We start from the raw sequence: 22,771 nt of genomic DNA on the forward strand, positions 1-22,771 counted from the left end.
GGGGAGCACTGACAGTGCTGGCTGTGTGGTGGGAGCACTGACAGTGCTGGCTCTGTGGGGGAGCACTGACAGTGCTGGCTGTGTGGTGGGAGCACTGACAGTGTTGGCTCTGTGGGGAGCACTGACAGTGCTGGCTGTGTGGTGGGAGCTCTGACAGTGCTGGCTGTGTGGTGGGAGCACTGGCAGTGCTGGCTGTGTGGTGGGAGCACTGACAGTGCTGGCTGTGTGGGGAGCACTGACAGTGCTGGCTGTGTGGTGGGAGCCCTGACATTGCTGGCTGTGTGGGGGGAGCACAGACAGTGCTGGCTGTGTGGGGGAGCACTGACAGTGCTGTCTGTGTGGGGGAGCACTGACAGTTCTGTCTGCGTCGGGGGAGCACTGACAGTGCTGGCTGTGTGGTGAGAGAACTGACAGTGCTGGCTGTGTGGTGGGAGCACTGACAGTGCTGCCTGTGTGGGGGGAAGCACTGACAGTGCTGGCTTTGTGGGGGAGCACTGACAGTGCTGGCTGTGTGGGGGGAGGACAGACAGTGCTGGCTGTGTGGGGGAGCACTGACAGTGCTGGCTCTGTGGGGAGCACTGACAGTGCTGGCTGAGTGGGGGTAGCACTGACAGTGCTGTCTGTGTGGGGAGCATTGACAGTGCTGTCTGAGTGGGGGGAGCACTGACAGTGCTGGCTGTGTGGGGAGCACTGACAGTGCTGGCTGTGTGGGGGAAGCACTGACACTGCTGGCTGTGTGGGGGGGAGCACTGACAGTGCAGGCTGTGTGGGGGGAGCACTGACAGTGCTGGCTGTGTGGTGGGAGCACTGACAGTGCTGGCTGTGTGGTGGGAGCACTGACAGTGCTGGCTCTGTGGGGGAGCACTGACAGTGCTGGCTGTGTGGTGGGAGCACTGACAGTGCTGGCTGTGTGGGGGAGCACGGACAGTGCTGGCTGTGTGGGGGGAGCACTGACAGTGCTGGCTGTGTGGTGGGAGCACTGACAGTGCTGGCTGTGTGGGGGGATCACTGACAGTGCTGGCTGTATGTGGGAGCACTGACAGTGCTGGCTGTGTGATGAGAGAACTGATAGTGCTGGCTGTGTGGGGGAGCAGTGACAGTGCTGGCTGTGTGATGAGAGAACTGACAGTGCTGGCTGCGTGGTGGGAGCACTGACAGTGTTGGCTGTGTGGGGGGAGCACTGACAGTGCTGGCTGTGTGGGGGGAGCATTCACAGAGCTGGCTATGTGGTGGGAGCACTGACAGTGCTGGCTGTGTCGGGGGAGCCCTGACAGTGCTGGCTCTGTGGTGGGAGCACTGACAGTGCTGGCTGTGTGGGGGAGCACTGACAGTGCTGGCTGTGTGGTCGGAGCACTGACAGTGCTGGCTGTGTGGGGGGAGCACTGACAGTGCTGGCTGTGTGGTGGGAGCACTGACAGTGCTGGCTGTATGGTGGGAGCACTGACAGTTCTGGCTGTGTGGGGAGCACTGACAGTGCTGGCTGTGTGGTGGGATCACTGACAGTGCTGGCTGTGTGGTGGGAGCCCTGACAGTGCTGGCTGTGTGGGGGGAGCACAGACAGTGCTGGCTGTGTGGGGGAGCACTGACAGTGCTGTCTGCGTGGGGGGAGAACTGACAGTGCTGGCTGTGTGGTGGGAGCTCTGACAGTGCTGGCTGTGTGGTGGGAGCACTGGCAGTGCTGGCTGTGTGGTGGGAGCCCTGACAGTGCTGGCTGTGTGGGGGGAGCACAGACAGTGCTGGCTGTGTGGGGGAGCACTGACAGTGCTGTCCGCGTGGGGGGAGGACTGACAGTGCTGGCTGTGTGGTGGGATCACTGACAGTGCTGGCTGTGTGGTGGGAAAACTGACAGTGCTGGCTGTGTGGGGGGAGCACTGACAGTGCTGGCTGTGTGAGGGGAGGACTGACAGTGCTGGCTGTGTGGTGGGTAAACTGACAGTGCTGGCTGTGTGGGCTGAGAACTGAGAGTGCTGGCTGTGTGGGGGGAGCGCTGACAGTGCTGGCTGTGTGGTGGGAGCACTGACAGTGCTGGCTGAGTTGTGGGAGCACTGACAGTGCTGGCTGTGTGGTAGAAGCACTGACAGTACTGGCTGTGTCTGGGAGGAGCACAGACAGTGCTGGCTCTTTGGGGAGCACGGACAGTGCTGGTTGTGTGGTGGGAGCACTGATAGTGCTGTTTGTGTGGGGGGAGCACTGACAGTTCTGGCTGTGTGGGGAGCACTGACACTGCTGGCTTTGTGGGGGGGGGGGGAGCTCTGACAGTGCTGGCTGTGTGGGGGAGCACTGACAGTGCTGGCTGTGTGGGGAGCACTGACAGTGCTGGCTGTGTGGGGGGAGCACTGACAGTGCTGGCTGTGTGGGGGGAGCACTGACAGTGCTGGCTGTGTGGGGGAGCACTGACACTGCTGGCTTTGTGGGGGGGGGGAGCTCTGACAGTGCTGGCTGTGTGGGGGAGCACTGACAGTGCTGGCTGTGTGATGGGAGCACTGACAGTGCTGGCAGCGTGGTGGGAGCACTGACAGTGCTGGCTGTGTGGGGGGAGCACTGACAGTGCTGGCTGTGTGGTGGGAGCATTGACAGTGCCGTCTGTATGGTGGGAGCACTGACAGTGCTGGCTGTGTGATGGGAGCACTGACAGTGCTGGCTGTGTGGTGGGAGCTCTGACAGTGCTGTCTGTGTGGTGGGAGCACTGACAGTGCTGTCTGTGTGGTGGGAGCACTGACTGTGCTGGCTGTGTGGGTAAGCACTGGCAGTGCTGGCTGTGTGGTGGGAGCACTGACAGTGCTGGCTGTGTGGGGAGCACTGACAGTGCTGGCTGTGTGGTGGGAGCACTGACAGTGCTGTCTGTGTGGTGGGAGCACTGACTGTGCTGGCTGTGTGGTGGGAGCACTGACAGTGCTGGCTGTGTGGTGGGAGCACTGACTGTGCTGGCTGTTTGGGGGAGCACTGGCAGTGCTGGCTGTGTGGTGGCAGCACTGACAGTGCTGGCTGTGTGGTGGGAGCACTGACAATTCTGGCTGTGCGGGAGCACTGATAGTGTTGGCTGTGTGGTGTGGGGGCACTTGCAGTGCCGACTGTGTGGGGGGAGCACTGACAGTGCTGGCTGTGTGGGGTGGGAGCACTGAAAGTGCTGTCTGTGTGGTGGGAGCACTGACAGTGCTGGCTGTGTGGGGAGCACTGACAATTCTGGCTGTGTGGGGGGAGCATTTACAGAGCTGGCTATGTGGTGGGAGCACTGACAGTGCTGGCTGTGTCGGGGGAGCCCTGACAGTGCTGGCTCTGTGGTGGGAGCACTGACAGTGCTGGCTGTGTGGGGGAGCACTGACAGTGCTGGCTGTGTGGTCGGAGCACTGACAGTGCTGGCTGTGTGGGGGGAGTACTGACAGTGCTGGCTGTGTGGTGGGAGCACTGACAGTGCTGGCTGTGTGGTGGGAGCACTGATAGTGCTGGCTGTGTGGGGAACACTGACAGTGCTGGCTGTATGGTGGGAGCACTGACAGTTCTGGCTGTGTGGGGAGCACAGACAGTGCTGGCTGTGTGGTGGGATCACTGACAGTGCTGGCTGTGTGGTGGGAGCACTGTCAGTGCTGGCTGTGTGGGGTGCACTGACACTGCTGTCTGTATGGGGGAGCACTGACAGTGCTGGCTATGCAGTGGGAGCACTGGCAGTGCTGGCTGTGTGTTGGGAGCACTGAACGTGCTGGCTGTTTGGGGGAGCACTGACAGTGCTGGCTCTGTGGGGAGCACTGACAGTGCTCGCTGTGTGGGGGGAGCACTGACAGTGCTGGCTGTGTGGGGGAGCACTGACACTGCTGGCTTTGTGGGGGGGGGAGCTCTGACAGTGCTGGCTGTGTGGGGGAGCACTGACAGTGCTGGCTGTGTGATGGGAGCACTGACAGTGCTGGCAGCGTGGTGGGAGCACTGACAGTGCTGGCTGTGTGGGGGGAGCACTGACAGTGCTGGCTGTGTGGTGGGAGCATTGACAGTGCCGTCTGTATGGTGGGAGCACTGACAGTGCTGGCTGTGTGATGGGAGCACTGACAGTGCTGGCTGTGTGGTGGGAGCACTGACAGTGCTGTCTGTGTGGTGGGAGCACTGACAGTGCTGTCTGTGTGGTGGGAGCACTGACTGTGCTGGCTGTGTGGGGAAGCACTGGCAGTGCTGGCTGTGTGGTGGGAGCACTGACAGTGCTGGCTGTGTGGGGAGCACTGACAGTGCTGGCTGTGTGGTGGGAGCACTGACAGTGCTGTCTGTGTGGTGGGAGCACTGACTGTGCTGGCTGTGTGGTGGGAGCACTGACAGTGCTGGCTGTGTGGTGGGAGCACTGACTGTGCTGGCTGTTTGGGGGAGCACTGGCAGTGCTGGCTGTGTGGTGGCAGCACTGACAGTGCTGGCTGTGTGGTGGGAGCACTGACAATTCTGGCTGTGCGGGAGCACTGATAGTGTTGGCTGTGTGGTGTGGGGGCACTTGCAGTGCCGACTGTGTGGGGGGAGCACTGACAGTGCTGGCTGTGTGGGGTGGGAGCACTGAAAGTGCTGTCTGTGTGGTGGGAGCACTGACAGTGCTGGCTGTGTGGGGAGCACTGACAATTCTGGCTGTGTGGGGGGAGCATTTACAGAGCTGGCTATGTGGTGGGAGCACTGACAGTGCTGGCTGTGTCGGGGGAGCCCTGACAGTGCTGGCTCTGTGGTGGGAGCACTGACAGTGCTGGCTGTGTGGGGGAGCACTGACAGTGCTGGCTGTGTGGTCGGAGCACTGACAGTGCTGGCTGTGTGGGGGGAGTACTGACAGTGCTGGCTGTGTGGTGGGAGCACTGACAGTGCTGGCTGTGTGGTGGGAGCACTGATAGTGCTGGCTGTGTGGGGAACACTGACAGTGCTGGCTGTATGGTGGGAGCACTGACAGTTCTGGCTGTGTGGGGAGCACAGACAGTGCTGGCTGTGTGGTGGGATCACTGACAGTGCTGGCTGTGTGGTGGGAGCACTGACAGTGCTGGCTGTGTGGGGTGCACTGACACTGCTGTCTGTATGGGGGAGCACTGACAGTGCTGGCTATGCAGTGGGAGCACTGGCAGTGCTGGCTGTGTGTTGGGAGCACTGAACGTGCTGGCTGTTTGGGGGAGCACTGACAGTGCTGGCTCTGTGGGGAGCACTGACAGTGCTCGCTGAGTGGGGGGAGCACTGACAATGCTGGCTGTGTGGGGGAAGCACTGACACTGCTGGCTGTTGGGGGGAGCACTGACAGTGCTGGCTGTGTGGGGGGAGCACTGACAGTGCTGGCTGTGTGGTGGGAGCACTGACAGTGCTGGCTCTGTGGGGGAGCACTGACAGTGCTGGCTGTGTGGTGGGAGCACTGACAGTGTTGACTCTGTGGGGAGCACTGACAGTGCTGGCTGTGTTGTGGGAGCTCTGACAGTGCTGGCTGTGTGGTGGGAGCACTGGCAGTGCTGGCTGTGTGGTGGGAGCACTGACAGTGCTGGCTGTGTGATGGGAGCACTGACAGTGCTGGCTGTGTGGTGGGAGCATTGACAGTGCCGTCTGTATGGTGGGAGCACTGACAGTGCTGGCTGTGTGATGGGAGCACTGACAGTGCTGGCTGTGTGGTGGGAGCACTGACAGTGCTGTCTGTGTGGTGGGAGCACTGACAGTGCTGTCTGTGTGGTGGGAGCACTGACTGTGCTGGCTGTGTGGGGAAGCACTGGCAGTGCTGGCTGTGTGGTGGGAGCACTGACAGTGCTGGCTGTGTGGGGAGCACTGACAGTGCTGGCTGTGTGGTGGGAGCACTGACAGTGCTGTCTGTGTGGTGGGAGCACTGACTGTGCTGGCTGTGTGGTGGGAGCACTGACAGTGCTGGCTGTGTGGTGGGAGCACTGACTGTGCTGGCTGTTTGGGGGAGCACTGGCAGTGCTGGCTGTGTGGTGGCAGCACTGACAGTGCTGGCTGTGTGGTGGGAGCACTGACAATTCTGGCTGTGCGGGAGCACTGATAGTGTTGGCTGTGTGGTGTGGGGGCACTTGCAGTGCCGACTGTGTGGGGGGAGCACTGACAGTGCTGGCTGTGTGGGGTGGGAGCACTGAAAGTGCTGTCTGTGTGGTGGGAGCACTGACAGTGCTGGCTGTGTGGGGAGCACTGACAATTCTGGCTGTGTGGGGGGAGCATTTACAGAGCTGGCTATGTGGTGGGAGCACTGACAGTGCTGGCTGTGTCGGGGGAGCCCTGACAGTGCTGGCTCTGTGGTGGGAGCACTGACAGTGCTGGCTGTGTGGGGTGCACTGACAGTGCTGGCTCTGTGGGGGAGCACTGTCAGTGCTGGCTGTGTGGGGGAGCACTGGCAGTGCTGGCTGTGTGGTAGGAGCACTGACAGTGCTGGCTGTGTGGTGGGAGCACTGGCAGTGCTGGCTGTGTGGGGGAGCATTGACAGTGCTGGCTGTATGGGGGAGCACTGACTGTGCTGGCTGTGTGGGGAGCACTGGCAGTGCTGGCTGTGTGGTGGGAGCACTGACAGTGCTGGCTGTGTGGTGGGAGCACTGACAGTGCTGGTTGTGTGGTGCGAGCACTGACAGTGCTGGCTGTGTGGGGGAGCACTGACAGTGCTGGCTGTGTGGGGAGCACTGACAGTGCTGGCTGTGTGGGGGAGCACTGACAGTGCTGGCTGTGTGGTAGGAGCACTGACTGTGCTGGCTGTGTGGGGGAGCACTGGCAGTGCTGGCTGTCTCGTGGGAGCACTGACAATCCTGGCTGTGCGGGAGCACTGATAGTGCTGGCTGTGTGGGGTGGGGGCACTGACAGTGCTGGCTGTGTGGTGGGAGCACTGATAGCGCTGGCTGTGTGGTGGGAGCACTGGCAGTGCCGACTTTGTGGGGGGAGCACTGACAGTGCTGGCTGTGTGGGGTGGGAGCACTGACACTGCCGGCTCTGTGGGGGAGCACTGACAGTGCTGGCTGTGTGGGGGGAGCCCTGACAGTGCTGGCTGTGTGGTGGGAGCACTGACAGTGCTGGCTGTGTGGTGGGAGCACTGACAGTGCTGGCTGTGTGGGGACCACTGACAGTGCTGGCTGTGTGGTTGGAGCACTGCCAGTGCTGGCTGTGTGGTGGGAGCACTGACAGTGCTGGCTGTGTGGTGGGAGCACGGACAGTGCAGGCTGTGTGGGGGGAGCACTGACAGCGCTGGCTGTGTGGTGGGAGCACTGACAGGTCTGGCTTCGTGGGGAGCACTGACAGTGCTGGCTGTGTGGTGGGAGCACTGACAGTGCAGGCTGTGTGATGGGAGCACTGACAGGGCTGGCTGTGTGGGGGTGCACTGACACTGCTGGCTCTGTGGGGGAGCACTGACAGTGCTGGCTATGCAGTGGGAGCACTGGCATTGCTGGCTGTGTGTTGGGAGCACTGACAGTGCTGGCTGTGTGGGGGAGCACTGACAGTGCTGGCTGTGTGGTGGGAGCACTGACAGTGCAGTCTGTATGGGAGCACTGACAGTGCTGGCTGTGTGGTGGGAGCACTGACAGTGCTGGCTGTGTGGTGGGAGTACTGACCGTGCTGGCTGTGTGGTGGGAGCACTGGCAGTGCTGGCTGTGTGGGGGAGCATTGACAGTGCTGGCTGTATGGGGAGCACTGACTGTGCTGGCTGTGTGGGGAGCACTGGCAGGGCTGGCTGTGTGGTGGGAGCTCTGACAGTGCTGGCTGTGTGGTGGGAGCACTGACAGTGCTGTCTGTGTGGTGGGAGCACTGACTGTGCTGGCTGTGTGGGGAGCACTGGCAGTGCTGGCTGTGTGGTGGGAGCACTGACAGTGCTGGTTGTGTGGTGGGAGCACTGACTGTGCTGGCTGTGTTGGGGAGCACTGGCAGTGCTGGCTGTCTGGTGGGAGCACTGACAATGCTGGCTGTGCGGGAGCACTGATAGTGCTGGCTGTGTGGGGTGGGGGCACTGACAGTGCTGGCTGTGTGGTGGGAGCACTGACAGTGCTGGCTGTGTGGTGGGAGCACTGACAGTGCTGGCTGTGTGGGGTGGGGGCACTGACAGTGCTGGCTGTGTGGTGCGAGCACTGACAGTGCTGGCTGTGTGGTGAGAGCACTGACAGTGCTGGCTGTGTGGGGGGAGCACTGACAGTGCTGGCTGTGTGGGGGAGCACTGGCAGTGCTGGCTGTGTGGGGGGAGCACTGACAGTGCTGGCTGTGTGGGGGGAGCACTGACAGTGCTGGCTGTGTGATGGGAGCTCTGACAGTGCTGGCTGTGTGGGGGAGTACTGACAGTGCGGGCTGTGTGGGGGGAGCACTGACAGTGCTAGCTGTGTGGTGGGAGCACTGACAGTGCTGGCTGTGTGGAGGGAGCACTGGCAGTGCCGGCTGTGTGGGGGAGCACTGACAGTGCTGGCTGTGTGGGGGAGCACTGACAGTGCTGGCTGTGTGGGGGAGCACTGACAGTGCTGTCTGCGTGGGGGGAGCACTGACAGTGCTGGCTCTGTGGGGGAGCACTGACAGTGCTGGCTGTGTGGGGGGAGGACTGAAAGTGCTGGCTGTGTGGGGGAGCACTGACAGTGCTGGCTGAGTGGGGGAATCACTGACAGTGCTGGCTGTGTGGGGGAGCACTGACAGTGCTGGCTGTGTGGTCGGAGCACTGACAGTGCTGGCTGTGTGGGGGGAGTACTGACAGTGCTGGCTGTGTGGTGGGAGCACTGACAGTGCTGGCTGTGTGGTGGGAGCACTGATAGTGCTGGCTGTGTGGGGAACACTGACAGTGCTGGCTGTATGGTGGGAGCACTGACAGTTCTGGCTGTGTGGGGAGCACAGACAGTGCTGGCTGTGTGGTGGGATCACTGACAGTGCTGGCTGTGTGGTGGGAGCACTGACAGTGCTGGCTGTGTGGGGTGCACTGACACTGCTGTCTGTATGGGGGAGCACTGACAGTGCTGGCTATGCAGTGGGAGCACTGGCAGTGCTGGCTGTGTGTTGGGAGCACTGAACGTGCTGGCTGTTTGGGGGAGCACTGACAGTGCTGGCTCTGTGGGGAGCACTGACAGTGCTCGCTGAGTGGGGGGAGCACTGACAATGCTGGCTGTGTGGGGGAAGCACTGACACTGCTGGCTGTTGGGGGGAGCACTGACAGTGCTGGCTGTGTGGGGGGAGCACTGACAGTGCTGGCTGTGTGGTGGGAGCACTGACAGTGCTGGCTCTGTGGGGGAGCACTGACAGTGCTGGCTGTGTGGTGGGAGCACTGACAGTGTTGGCTCTGTGGGGAGCACTGACAGTGCTGGCTGTGTTGTGGGAGCTCTGACAGTGCTGGCTGTGTGGTGGGAGCACTGGCAGTGCTGGCTGTGTGGTGGGAGCACTGACAGTGCTGGCTGTGTGGGGAGCACTGACAGTGCTGGCTGTGTGGTGGGAGCCCTGACATTGCTGGCTGTGTGGGGGGAGCACGGACAGTGCTGGCTGTGTGGGGGAGCACTGACAGTGCTGTCTGTGTGGGGGAGCACTGACAGTTCTGTCTGCGTCGGGGGAGCACTGACAGTGCTGGCTGTGTGGTGAGAGACCTGACAGTGCTGGCTGTGTGGTGGGAGCACTGACAGTGCTACCTGTGTGGGGGGAAGCACTGACAGTGCTGGCTTTGTGGGGGAGCACTGACAGTGCTGGCTGTGTGGGGGGAGGACAGACAGTGCTGGCTGTGTGGGGGAGCACTGACAGTGCTGGCTCTGTGGGGAGCACTGACAGTGCTGGCTGAGTGGGGGTAGCACTGACAGTGCTGTCTGTGTGGGGAGCATTGACAGTGCTGTCTGAGTGGGGGGAGAACTGACAGTGCTGGCTGTGTGGGGAGCACTGACAGTGCTGGCTGTGTGGGGGAAGCACTGACACTGCTGGCTGTGTGGGGGGGGAGCACTGACAGTGCAGGCTGTGTGGGGGAGCACTGACAGTGCTGGCTGTGTGGTGGGAGCACTGACAGTGCTGGCTGTGTGGTGGGAGCACTGACAGTGCTGGCTCTGTGGGGGAGCACTGACAGTGCTGGCTGTGTGGTGGGAGCACTGACAGTGCTTGCTGTGTGGGGGAGCACGGACAGTGCTGGCTGTGTGGGGGGAGCACTGACAGTGCTGGCTGTGTGGTGGGAGCACTGACAGTGCTGGCTGTGTGGGGGGATCACTGACAGTGCTGGCTGTATGTGGGAGCACTGACAGTGCTGGCTGTGTGATGAGAGAACTGATAGTGCTGGCTGTGTGGGGGAGCAGTGACAGTGCTGGCTGTGTGATGAGAGAACTGACAGTGCTGGCTGCGTGGTGGGAGCACTGACAGTGTTGGCTGTGTGGGGGGAGCACTGACAGTGCTGGCTGTGTGGGGGAGCACTGACAGTGCTGGCTGTGTGGGGGGAGCACTGAGAGTGCTGGCTGTGTGGGGGAGCACTGACAGTGCTGGCTGTGTGGGGGAGCACTGAAAGTGCTGGCTGTGTAGTGGGAGCACTGACAGTGCTGGCTGTGTGGTGAGAGCACTGACAGTGCTGTCTGTGTGGGAGGAGCACAGTCAGTGCTGGCTGTGTGGTGGGAGCACTGACAGTGCTGGCTGTGTGGTAGGAGCACTGACAGTGCTAGCTGTGTGGTGGGAGCACTGGCAGTGCTGGCTGTGTGGGGGAGCATTGACAGTGCTGGCTGTATGGGGGAGCACTGACTGTGCTGGCTGTGTGGGGAGCACTGGCAGTGCTGGCTGTGTGGTGGGAGCACTGACAGTGCTGGCTGTGTGGTGGGAGCACTGACAGTGCTGGTTGTGTGGTGGGAGCACTGACAGTGCTGGCTGTGTGGGGGGAGCACTGACAGTGCTGGCTGTGTGGGGAGCACTGACAGTGCTGGCTGTGTGGGGGGAGCACTGACAGTGCTGGCTGTGTGGTAGGAGCACTGACTGTGCTGGCTGTGTGGGGGAGCACTGGCAGTGCTGGCTGTCTGGTGGGAGCACTGACAATGCTGGCTGTGCGGGAGCACTGATAGTGCTGGCTGTGTGGGGTGGGGGCACTGACAGTGCTGGCTGTGTGGTGGGAGCACTGATAGCGCTGGCTGTGTGGTGGGAGCACTGGCAGTGCCGACTTTGTGGGGGGAGCACTGACAGTGCTGGCTGTGTGGGGTGGGAGCACTGACAGTGCTGGCTCTGTGGGGGAGCACTGACAGTGCTGGCTGTGTGGGGGGAGCCCTGACAGTGCTGGCTGTGTGGTGGGAGCACTGACAGTGCTGGCTGTGTGGTGGGAGCACTGACAGTGCTGGCTGTGTGGGGACCACTGACAGTGCTGGCTGTGTGGTTGGAGCACTGCCAGTGCTGGCTGTGTGGTGGGAGCACTGACAGTGCTGGCTGTGTGGTGGGAGCACGGACAGTGCTGGCTGTGTGGGGGGGAGCACTAACAGCGCTGGCTGTGTGGTGGGAGCACTGACAGGTCTGGCTGCGTGGGGAGCACTGACAGTGCTGGCTGTGTGGTGGGAGCACTGCCAGTGCTGGCTGTGTGATGGGAGCACTAACAGTGCTGGCTGTGTGGGGGTGCACTGACACTGCTGGCTCTGTGGGGGAGCACTGACAGTGCTGGCTATGCAGTGGGAGCACTGGCATTGCTGGCTGTGTGTTGGGAGCACTGACAGTGCTGGCTGTGTGGGGAGCACTAACAGTGCTGGCTCTGTGGGGAGCACTGACAGTGCTGGCTGTGTGGGGGGCACTGACAGTGCAGTCTGTATGGGAGCACTGACAGTGCTGGCTGTGTGGTGGGAGCACTGACAGTGCTGGCTGTGTGGTGGGAGCACTGACAGTGCTGGCTGTGTGGTGGGAGCACTGGCAGTGCTGGCTGTGTGGGGGAGCACTGACTGTGCTGGCTGTGTTGGGGAGCACTGGCAGTGCTGGCTGTCTGGTGGGACCACTGACAATGCTGGCTGTGCGGGAGCACTGATAGTGCTGGCTGTGTGGGGTGGGGGCACTGACAGTGCTGGCTGTGTGGTGGGAGCACTGACAGTGCTGGCTGTGTGGTGGGAGCACTGACAGTGCTGGCTGTGTGGGGTGGGGGCACTGACAGTGCTGGCTGTGTGGTGCGAGCACTGACAGTGCTGGCTGTGTGGTGAGAGCACTGACAGTGCTATCTGTGTGGGGGGAGCACTGACAGTGCTGGCTGTGTGGGGGAGCACTGGCAGTGCTGGCTGTGTGGGGGGAGCACTGACAGTGCTGGCTGTGTGGGGGGGTGCACTGACAGTGCTGGCTGTGTGATGGGAGCTCTGACAGTGCTGGCTATGTGGGGGAGTACTGACAGTGCTGGCTGTGTGGGGGGAGCACTGACAGTGCTAGCTGTGTGGTGGGAGCACTGACAGTGCTGGCTGTGTGGAGGGAGCACTGGCAGTGCCGGCTGTGTGGGGGGAGCACTGACAGTGCTGGCTGTGTGGGGGAGCACTGACAGTGCTGGCTGTGTGGGGGAGCACTGACAGTGCTGTCTGCGTTGGGGGAGCACTGACAGTGCTGGCTCTGTGGGAGAGCACTGACAGTGCTGGCTGTGTGGGGGGAGGACTGAAAGTGCTGGCTGTGTGGGGGAGCACTGACAGTGCTGGCTGAGTGGGGGAATCACTGACAGTGCTGTCTGTGTGGGGAGCACTGACAGTGCTGTCTGTGTGGGGGGAGCACTGACAGTGCTGGCTGTGTGGGGGGGGGAGCACTGACAGTGCTGGCTGTGTAGGGGGAGCACTGACAGTGCTGGCTCTGTGGGGGAGCACTGACAATGCTGGCTGTGCGGGGGAGCACTGACAGTGCTGGCTGTGTGGTGGGAGCACTGACAGTGCTGGCTCTGTGGGGGAGCACTGACAGTGCTAGCTGTGTGGTGGGAGCTCTGACAGTGCTGGCTGTGTGGGGGAGCACTGACAGTGCTGGCTGTGTAGGGGGAGCACTGACAGTGCTGGCTGTGTGGGGGAGCACTGACAGTGCTGGCTGTGTGGGGGAGCACTGACAGTGCTGGCTGTGTGGGGGAGCACTGCCAGTGCTGGCTGTGTGGTGGGAGCACTGACAGTCCTGGCTGTGTGGTGGGAGCCCTGACAGTGCTGGCTGTGTGGGGGGAGCACAGACAGTGCTGGCTGTGTGGGGGGAGCGCTGACAGTGCTGTCTGTGTGGGGGAGCACTGACAGTGCTGTCTGCGTGGGGGGAGCACTGACAGTGCTGGCTGTGTGGTGGGAGCTCTGACAGTGCTGGCTGTGTGGTGGGAAAACTGACAGTGCTGGCTGTGTGGGCTGAGAACTGAGAGTGCTGGCTGTGTGGGGGAGCACTGACAGTGCTGGCTGAGTTGTGGGAGCACTGACAGTGCTGGCTGTGTGGTGGGAGCTCTGACAGTGCTGGCTGTGTGTTGGGAGCACTGGCAGTGCTGGCTGTGTGGTGGGAGCCCTGACAGTGCTGGCTGTGTGGGGGGAGCACAGACAGTGCTGGCTGTTTGGGGGAGCACTGACAGTGCTGTCTGCGTGGGGGGAGCACTGACAGTGCTGGCTGTGTGGTGGGAGCTCTGACAGTGCTGGCTGTGTGGTGGGAGCACTGGGAGTGCTGGCTGTGTGGTGGGAGCCCTGACAGTGCTGGCTGTGTGGTGGGATCACTGACAGTGCTGGCTGTGTGGTGGGAAAACTGACAGTGCTGGCTGTGTGGGGGGAGCACTGACAGTGCTGGCTGTGTGAGGGGAGGACTGACAGTGCTGGCTGTGTGGTGGGAAAACTGACATTGCTGGCTGTGTGGGAGGAGCACAGTCAGTGCTGGATGTGTGGGGGGCACTGACAGTGCTGGCTGTGTGGGGGAGGATGACAGTGCTGGCTGTGTGGTGGGAGCACTGGCAGTGCTGGCTGTGTGGGGGAGCATTAACAGTGCTGGCTGTATGGGGAGCACTGACAGTGCTGGCTGTGTGGGGTGCACTGACAGTGCTGGCTCTGTGGGGGAGCACTGTCAGTGCTGGCTGTGTGGGGGAGCACTGGCAGTGCTGGCTGTGTGGTAGGAGCACTGACAGTGCTGGCTGTGTGGTGGGAGCACTGGCAGTGCTGGCTGTGTGGGGGAGCATTGACAGTGCTGGCTGTATGGGGGAGCACTGACTGTGCTGGCTGTGTGGGGAGCACTGGCAGTGCTGGCTGTGTGGTGGGAGCACTGACAGTGCTGGCTGTGTGGTGGGAGCACTGACAGTGCTGGTTGTGTGGTGCGAGCACTGACAGTGCTGGCTGTGTGGGGGAGCACTGACAGTGCTGGCTGTGTGGGGAGCACTGACAGTGCTGGCTGTGTGGGGGAGCACTGACAGTGCTGGCTGTGTGGTAGGAGCACTGACTGTGCTGGCTGTGTGGGGGAGCACTGGCAGTGCTGGCTGTCTCGTGGGAGCACTGACAATCCTGGCTGTGCGGGAGCACTGATAGTGCTGGCTGTGTGGGGTGGGGGCACTGACAGTGCTGGCTGTGTGGTGGGAGCACTGATAGCGCTGGCTGTGTGGTGGGAGCACTGGCAGTGCCGACTTTGTGGGGGGAGCACTGACAGTGCTGGCTGTGTGGGGTGGGAGCACTGACACTGCCGGCTCTGTGGGGGAGCACTGACAGTGCTGGCTGTGTGGGGGGAGCCCTGACAGTGCTGGCTGTGTGGTGGGAGCACTGACAGTGCTGGCTGTGTGGTGGGAGCACTGACAGTGCTGGCTGTGTGGGGACCACTGACAGTGCTGGCTGTGTGGTTGGAGCACTGCCAGTGCTGGCTGTGTGGTGGGAGCACTGACAGTGCTGGCTGTGTGGTGGGAGCACGGACAGTGCAGGCTGTGTGGGGGGAGCACTGACAGCGCTGGCTGTGTGGTGGGAGCACTGACAGGTCTGGCTTCGTGGGGAGCACTGACAGTGCTGGCTGTGTGGTGGGAGCACTGACAGTGCAGGCTGTGTGATGGGAGCACTGACAGGGCTGGCTGTGTGGGGGTGCACTGACACTGCTGGCTCTGTGGGGGAGCACTGACAGTGCTGGCTATGCAGTGGGAGCACTGGCATTGCTGGCTGTGTGTTGGGAGCACTGACAGTGCTGGCTGTGTGGGGGAGCACTGACAGTGCTGGCTGTGTGGTGGGAGCACTGACAGTGCAGTCTGTATGGGAGCACTGACAGTGCTGGCTGTGTGGTGGGAGCACTGACAGTGCTGGCTGTGTGGTGGGAGTACTGACAGTGCTGGCTGTGTGGTGGGAGCACTGGCAGTGCTGGCTGTGTGGGGGAGCATTGACAGTGCTGGCTGTATGGGGAGCACTGACTGTGCTGGCTGTGTGGGGAGCACTGGCAGGGCTGGCTGTGTGGTGGGAGCTCTGACAGTGCTGGCTGTGTGGTGGGAGCACTGACAGTGCTGTCTGTGTGGTGGGAGCACTGACTGTGCTGGCTGTGTGGGGAGCACTGGCAGTGCTGGCTGTGTGGTGGGAGCACTGACAGTGCTGGTTGTGTGGTGGGAGCACTGACTGTGCTGGCTGTGTTGGGGAGCACTGGCAGTGCTGGCTGTCTGGTGGGAGCACTGACAATGCTGGCTGTGCGGGAGCACTGATAGTGCTGGCTGTGTGGGGTGGGGGCACTGACAGTGCTGGCTGTGTGGTGGGAGCACTGACAGTGCTGGCTGTGTGGTGGGAGCACTGACAGTGCTGGCTGTGTGGGGTGGGGGCACTGACAGTGCTGGCTGTGTGGTGCGAGCACTGACAGTGCTGGCTGTGTGGTGAGAGCACTGACAGTGCTGGCTGTGTGGGGGGAGCACTGACAGTGCTGGCTGTGTGGGGTAGCACTGGCAGTGCTGGCTGTGTGGGGGGAGCACTGACAGTGCTGGCTGTGTGGGGGGAGCACTGACAGTGCTGGCTGTGTGATGGGAGCTCTGACAGTGCTGGCTGTGTGGGGGAGTACTGACAGTGCTGGCTGTGTGGGGGAGCACTGACAGTGCTAGCTGTGTGGTGGGAGCACTGACAGTGCTGGCTGTGTGGAGGGAGCACTGGCAGTGCCGGCTGTGTGGGGGAGCACTGCCAGTGCTGGCTGTGTGGGGGAGCACTGACAGTGCTGGCTGTGTGGGGGAGCACTGACAGTGCTGTCTGCGTGGGGGGAGCACTGACAGTGCTGGCTCTGTGGGGGAGCACTGACAGTGCTGGCTGTGTGGGGGGAGGACTGAAAGTGCTGGCTGTGTGGGGGAGCACTGACAGTGCTGGCTGAGTGGGGGAATCACTGACAGTGCTGTCTGTGTGGGGAGCACTGACAGTGCTGTCTGTGTGGGGGGAGCACTGACAGTGCTGGCTGTGTGGGGGGGGGGGAGCACTGACAGTGCTGGCTGTGTAGGGGGAGAACTGACAGTGCTGGCTCTGTGGGGGAGCACTGACAGTGCTGGCTGTGCGGGGGAGCACTGACAGTGCTGGCTGTGTGGTGGGAGCACTGACAGTGCTGGCTCTGTGGGGGAGCACTGACAGTGCTGGCTGTGTGGTGGGAGCTCTGACAGTGCTGGCTGTGTGGGGGGAGCACTGACTGTGCTGGCTGTGTAGGGGGAGCACTGACAGTGCTGGCTGTGTGGGGGGAGCACTGACAGTGCTGGCTGTGTGGGGGGAGCACTGACAGTGCTGGCTGTGTGGGGGGAGCACTGACAGTGCTGGCTGTGTGGTGGGAGCACTGACAGTGCTGGCTGTGTGGTGGGAGCCCTGACAGTGCTGGCTGTGTGGGGGGAGCACAGACAGTGCTGGCTGTGTGGGGGGAGCGCTGACAGTGCTGTCTGTGTGGGGGAGCACTGACAGTGCTGTCTGCGTGGGGGGAGCACTGACAGTGCTGGCTGTGTGGTGGGGGCTCTGACAGTGCTGGCTGTGTGGTGGGAAAACTGACAGTGCTGGCTGTGTGGGCTGAGAACTGAGAGTGCTGGCTGTGTGGGGGAGCACTGACAGTGCTGGCTGAGTTGTGGGAGCACTGACAGTGCTGGCTGTGTGGTGGGAGCTCTGACAGTGCTGGCTGTGTGGTGGGAGCACTGGCAGTGCTGGCTGTGTGGTGGGAGCCCTGACAGTGCTGGCTGTGTGGGGGGAGCACAGACAGTGCTGGCTGTGTGGGGGAGCACTGACAGTGCTGTCTGCGTGGGGGGAGCACTGACAGTGCTGGCTGTGTGGTGGGAGCTCTGACAGTGCTGGCTGTGTGGTGGGAGCACTGGCAGTGCTGGCTGTGTGGTGGGAGCCCTGACAGTGCTGGCTGTGTGGTGGGATCACTGACAGTGCTGGCTGTGTGGTGGGAAAACTGACAGTGCTGGCTGTGTGGGGGGAGCACTGACAGTGCTGGCTGTGTGAGGGGAGGACTGACAGTGCTGGCTGTGTGGTGGGAAAACTGACAGTGCTGGCTGTGTGGGCTGAGAACTGAGAGTGCTGGCTGTGTGGGGCGAGCACTGACAGTGCTGGCTGAGTTGTGGGAGCACTGACAGTGCTGGCTGTGTGGTAGAAGCACTGACAGTACTGGCTGTGTCTGGGAGGAGCACAGACAGTGCTGGCTCTTTGGGGAGCACGGACAGTGCTGGTTGTGTGGTGGGAGCACTGATAGTGCTGTATGTGTGGTAGAAGCACTGACAGTACTGGCTGTGTCTGGGAGGAGCACAGACAGTGCTGGCTCTTTGGGGAGCACGGACAGTGCTGGTTGTGTGGTGGGAGCACTGATAGTGCTGTATGTGTGGGGGGAGCACTGACAGTCTGGCTGTGTGGGGGAGCACTGACAGTGCTGGCTGTGTGGTGGGAGCACTGACAGTGCTGGCTGAGTTGTGGGAGCACTGACAGTGCTGGCTGTGTGGTAGAAGCACTGACAGTACTGGCTGTGTCTGGGAGGAGCACAGACAGTGCTGGCTCTTTGGGGAGCACGGACAGTGCCGGTTGTGTGGTGGGAGCACTGATAGTGCTGTATGTGTGGGGGGAGCACTGACAGTCTGGCTGTGTGGGGGAGCACTGACACTGCTGGCTTTGTGGGGGGGGTGCTCTGACAGTGCTGGCTGTGTGGGGGAGCACTGACAGTGCTGGCTGTGTGGGGAGCACTGACAGTGCTGGCTGTGTGGGGGGAGCACTGACAGTGCTGGCTGTGTGGGGGGAGCACTGACAGTGCTGGCTGTGTGGGGGAGCACTGACACTGCTGGCTTTGTGGGGGGGGGAGCTCTGACAGTGCTGGCTGTGTGGGGGAGCACTGACAGTGCTGGCTGTGTGATGGGAGCACTGACAGTGCTGGCAGCGTGGTGGGAGCACTGACAGTGCTGGCTGTGTGGGGGAGCACTGACAGTGCTGGCTGTGTGGTGGGAGCACTGACAGTGCCGTCTGTATGGTGGGAGCACTGACAGTGCTGGCTGTGTGATGGGAGCACTGACAGTGCTGGCTGTGTGGTGGGAGCACTGACAGTGCTGGCTGTGTGGTGGGAGCACTGACAGTGTTGGCTGTGTGGTGGGTGCACTGACAGTGCTGTCTGTGTGGTGGGAGCACTGACTGTGCTGGCTGTGTGGGGAAGCACTGCAGTGCTGGCTGTGTGGTGGGAGCACTGACAGTGCTGGCTGTGTGTGGAGCACTGACAGTGCTGGCTGTGTGGTGGGAGCACTGACAGTGCTGTCTGTGTGGTGGGAGCACTGACTGTGCTGGCTGTGTGGTGGGAGCACTGACAGTGCTGGCTGTGTGGTGGGAGCACTGACTGTGCTGGCTGTTTGGGGGAGCACTGGCTGTGCTGGCTGTGTGGTGGCAGCACTGACAGTGCAGGCTGTGTGGGGGAGGATGACAGTGCTGGCTGTGTGGTGGGAGCACTGGCAGTGCTGGCTGTGTGGGGGAGCATTAACAGTGCTGGCTGTATGGGGAGCACTGACAGTGCTGGCTGTGTGGGGTGCACTGACAGTGCTGGCTCTGTGGGGGAGCACTGTCAGTGCTGGCTGTGTGGGGGAGCACTGGCAGTGCTGGCTGTGTGGTGGGAGCACTGACAGTGCTGGCTGTATGGGAGCACTGACAGTGCTGGCTGTGTGGTGGGAGCACTGACAGTGCTGGCTGTGTGGTAGGAGCACTGACAGTGCTGGCTGTGTGGTGGGAGCACTATCAGTGCTGGCTGTGTGGGGGAGCATTGACAGTGCTGGCTGTATGGGGGAGCACTGACTGTGCTGGCTGTGTGGGGAGCACTGGCAGTGCTGGCTGTGTGGTGGGAGCACTGACAGTGCTGGCTGTGTGGTGGGAGCACTGACAGTGCTGGTTGTGTGGTGCGAGCACTGACAGTACTGGCTGTGTGGGGGAGCACTGACAGTGCTGGCTGTGTGGGGAGCACTGACAGTGCTGGCTGTGTGGGGGAGCACTGACAGTGCTGGCTGTGTGGTAGGAGCACTGACTGTGCTGGCTGTGTGGGGAGCACTGGCAGTGCTGGCTGTCTCGTGGGAGCACTGACAATGCTGGCTGTGCGGGAGCACTGATAGTGCTGGCTGTGTGGGGTGGGGGCACTGACAGTGCTGGCTGTGTGGTGGGAGCACTGATAGCGCTGGCTGTGTGGTGGGAGCACTGGCAGTGCCGACTTTGTGGGGGGAGCACTGACAGTGCTGGCTGTGTGGGGTGGGAGCACTGACACTGCCGGCTCTGTGGGGGAGCACTGACAGTGCTGGCTGTGTGGGGGGAGCCCTGACAGTGCTGGCTGTGTGGTGGGAGCACTGACAGTGCTGGCTGTGTGGTGGGAGCACTGACAGTGCTGGCTGTGTGGGGACCACTGACAGTGCTGGCTGTGTGGTTGGAAAACTGCCAGTGCTGGCTGTGTGGTGGGAGCACTGACAGTGCTGGCTGTGTGGTGGGAGCACGGACAGTGCTGGCTGTGTGGGGGGAGCACTGACAGCGCTGGCTGTGTGGTGGGAGCACTGACAGGTCTGGCTTCGTGGGGAGCACTGACAGTGCTGGCTGTGTGGTGGGAGCACTGACAGTGCTGGCTGTGTGATGGGAGCACTGGCAGTGCTGGCTGTGTGGGGGTGCACTGACACTGCTGGCTCTGTGGGGGAGCACTGACAGTGCTGGCTATGCAGTGGGAGCACTGGCATTGCTGGCTGTGTGTTGGGAGCATTGACAGTGCTGGCTGTGTGGGGGAGCACTGACAGTGCTGGCTGTGTGGTGGGAGCACTGACAGTGCAGTCTGTATGGGAGCACTGACAGTGCTGGCTGTGTGGTGGGAGCACTGACAGTGCTGGCTGTGTGGTGGGAGTACTGACAGTGCTGGCTGTGTGGTGGGAGCACTGGCAGTGCTGGCTGTGTGGGGGAGCATTGACAGTGCTGGCTGTATGGGGGAGCACTGACTGTGCTGGCTGTGTGGGGAGCACTGGCAGGACTGGCTGTGTGGTGGGAGCTCTGACAGTGCTGGCTGTGTGGTGGGAGCACTGACAGTGCTGTCTGTGTGGTGGGAGCACTGACTGTGCTGGCTGTGTGGGGAGCACTGGCAGTGCTGGCTGTGTGGTGGGAGCACTGACAGTGCTGGTTGTGTGGTGGGAGCACTGACTGTGCTGGCTGTGTTGGGGAGCACTGGCAGTGCTGGCTGTCTGGTGGGAGCACTGACAATGCTGGCTGTGCGGGAGCACTGATAGTGCTGGCTGTGTGGGGTGGGGGCACTGACAGTGCTGGCTGTGTGGTGGGAGCACTGACAGTGCTGGCTGTGTGGTGGGAGCACTGACAGTGCTGGCTGTGTGGGGTGGGGGCACTGACAGTGCTGGCTGTGTGGTGCGAGCACTGACAGTGCTGGCTGTGTGGTGAGAGCACTGACAATGCTGGCTGTGTGGGGGGAGCACTGACAGTGCTGGCTGTGTGGGGGAGCACTGGCAGTGCTGGCTGTGTGGGGGAGCACTGACAGTGCTGGCTGTGTGGGGGGAGCACTGACAGTGCTGGCTGTGTGATGGGAGCTCTGACAGTGCTGGCTGTGTGGGGGAGTACTGACAGTGCTGGCTGTGTGGGGGGAGCACTGACAGTGCAAGCTGTGTGGTGGGAGCACTGACAGTGCTGGCTGTGTGGAGGGAGCACTGGCAGTGCCGGCTGTGTGGGGGGAGCACTGACAGTGCTGGCTGTGTGGGGGAGCACTGACAGTGCTGGCTGTGTGGGGGTGCACTGACAGTGCTGTCTGCGTGGGGGGAGCACTGACAGTGCTGGCTCTGTGGGGGAGCACTGACAGTGCTGGCTGTGTGGGGGGAGGACTGAAAGTGCTGGCTGTGTGGGGGAGCACTGACAGTGCTGGCTGAGTGGGGGAATCACTGACAGTGCTGTCTGTGTGGGGAGCACTGACAGTGCTGTCTGTGTGGGGGGAGCACTGACAGTGCTGGCTGTGTGGGGGGGGGGGAGCACTGACAGTGCTGGCTGTGTAGGGGGAGAACTGACAGTGCTGGCTCTGTGGGGGAGCACTGACAGTGCTGGCTGTGCGGGGGAGCACTGACAGTGCTGGCTGTGTGGTGGGAGCACTGACAGTGCTGGCTCTGTGGGGGAGCACTGACAGTGCTGGCTGTGTGGTGGGAGCTCTGACAGTGCTGGCTGTGTGGGGGGAGCACTGACTGTGCTGGCTGTGTAGGGGGAGCACTGACAGTGCTGGCTGTGTGGGGGGAGCACTGACAGTGCTGGCTGTGTGGGGGGAGCACTGACAGTGCTGGCTGTGTGGGGGGAGCACTGACAGTGCTGGCTGTGTGGTGGGAGCACTGACAGTGCTGGCTGTGTGGTGGGAGCCCTGACAGTGCTGGCTGTGTGGGGGGAGCACAGACAGTGCTGGCTGTGTGGGGGGAGCGCTGACAGTGCTGTCTGTGTGGGGGAGCACTGACAGTGCTGTCTGCGTGGGGGGAGCACTGACAGTGCTGGCTGTGTGGTGGGAGCTCTGACAGTGCTGGCTGTGTGGTGGGAAAACTGACAGTGCTGGCTGTGTGGGCTGAGAACTGAGAGTGCTGGCTGTGTGGGGGAGCACTGACAGTGCTGGCTGAGTTGTGGGAGCACTGACAGTGCTGGCTGTGTGGTGGGAGCTCTGACAGTGCTGGCTGTGTGGTGGGAGCACTGGCAGTGCTGGCTGTGTGGTGGGAGCCCTGACAGTGCTGGCTGTGTGGGGGGAGCACAGACAGTGCTGGCTGTGTGGGGGAGCACTGACGGTGCTGTCTGCGTGGGGGGAGCACTGACAGTGCTGGCTGTGTGGTGGGAGCTCTGACAGTGCTGGCTGTGTGGTCGGAGCACTGGCAGTGCTGGCTGTGTGGTGGGAGCCCTGACAGTGCTGGCTGTGTGGTGGGATCACTGGCAGTGCTGGCTGTGTGGTGGGAAAACTGACAGTGCTGGCTGTGTGGGGGGAAAACTGACAGTGCTGGCTGTGTGGGCTGAGAACTGAGAGTGCTGGCTGTGTGGGGGGAGCGCTGACAGTGCTGGCTGAGTTGTGGGAGCACTGACAGTGCTGGCTGTGTGGTAGAAGCACTGACAGTACTGGCTGTGTCTGGGAGGAGCACAGACAGTGCTGGCTCTTTGGGGAGCACGGACAGTGCTGGTTGTGTGGTGGAAGCACTGATAGTGCTGTCTGTGTGGGGGGAGCACTGACAGTTCTGGCTGTGTGGGGGAGCACTGACACTGCTGGCTTTGTGGGGGGGGGAGCTCTGACAGTGCTGGCTGTGTGGGGAGCACTGACAGTGCTGGCTGTGTGGGGGGAGCACTGACAGTGCTGGCTGTGTGGGGTGAGCACTGACAGTGCTGGCTGTGTGGGGGAGCACTGACACTGCTGGCTTTGTGGGGGGGGAGCTCTGACAGTGCTGGCTGTGTGGGGAGCACTGACAGTGCTGGCTGTGTGATGGGAGCACTGACAGTGCTGGCAGCGTGGTGGGAGCACTGACAGT

This window comes from Scyliorhinus torazame, chromosome 5, assembly GCF_047496885.1.
Source record: "Scyliorhinus torazame isolate Kashiwa2021f chromosome 5, sScyTor2.1, whole genome shotgun sequence".
Classification (NCBI taxonomy): Eukaryota; Metazoa; Chordata; class Chondrichthyes; order Carcharhiniformes; family Scyliorhinidae; genus Scyliorhinus; species Scyliorhinus torazame.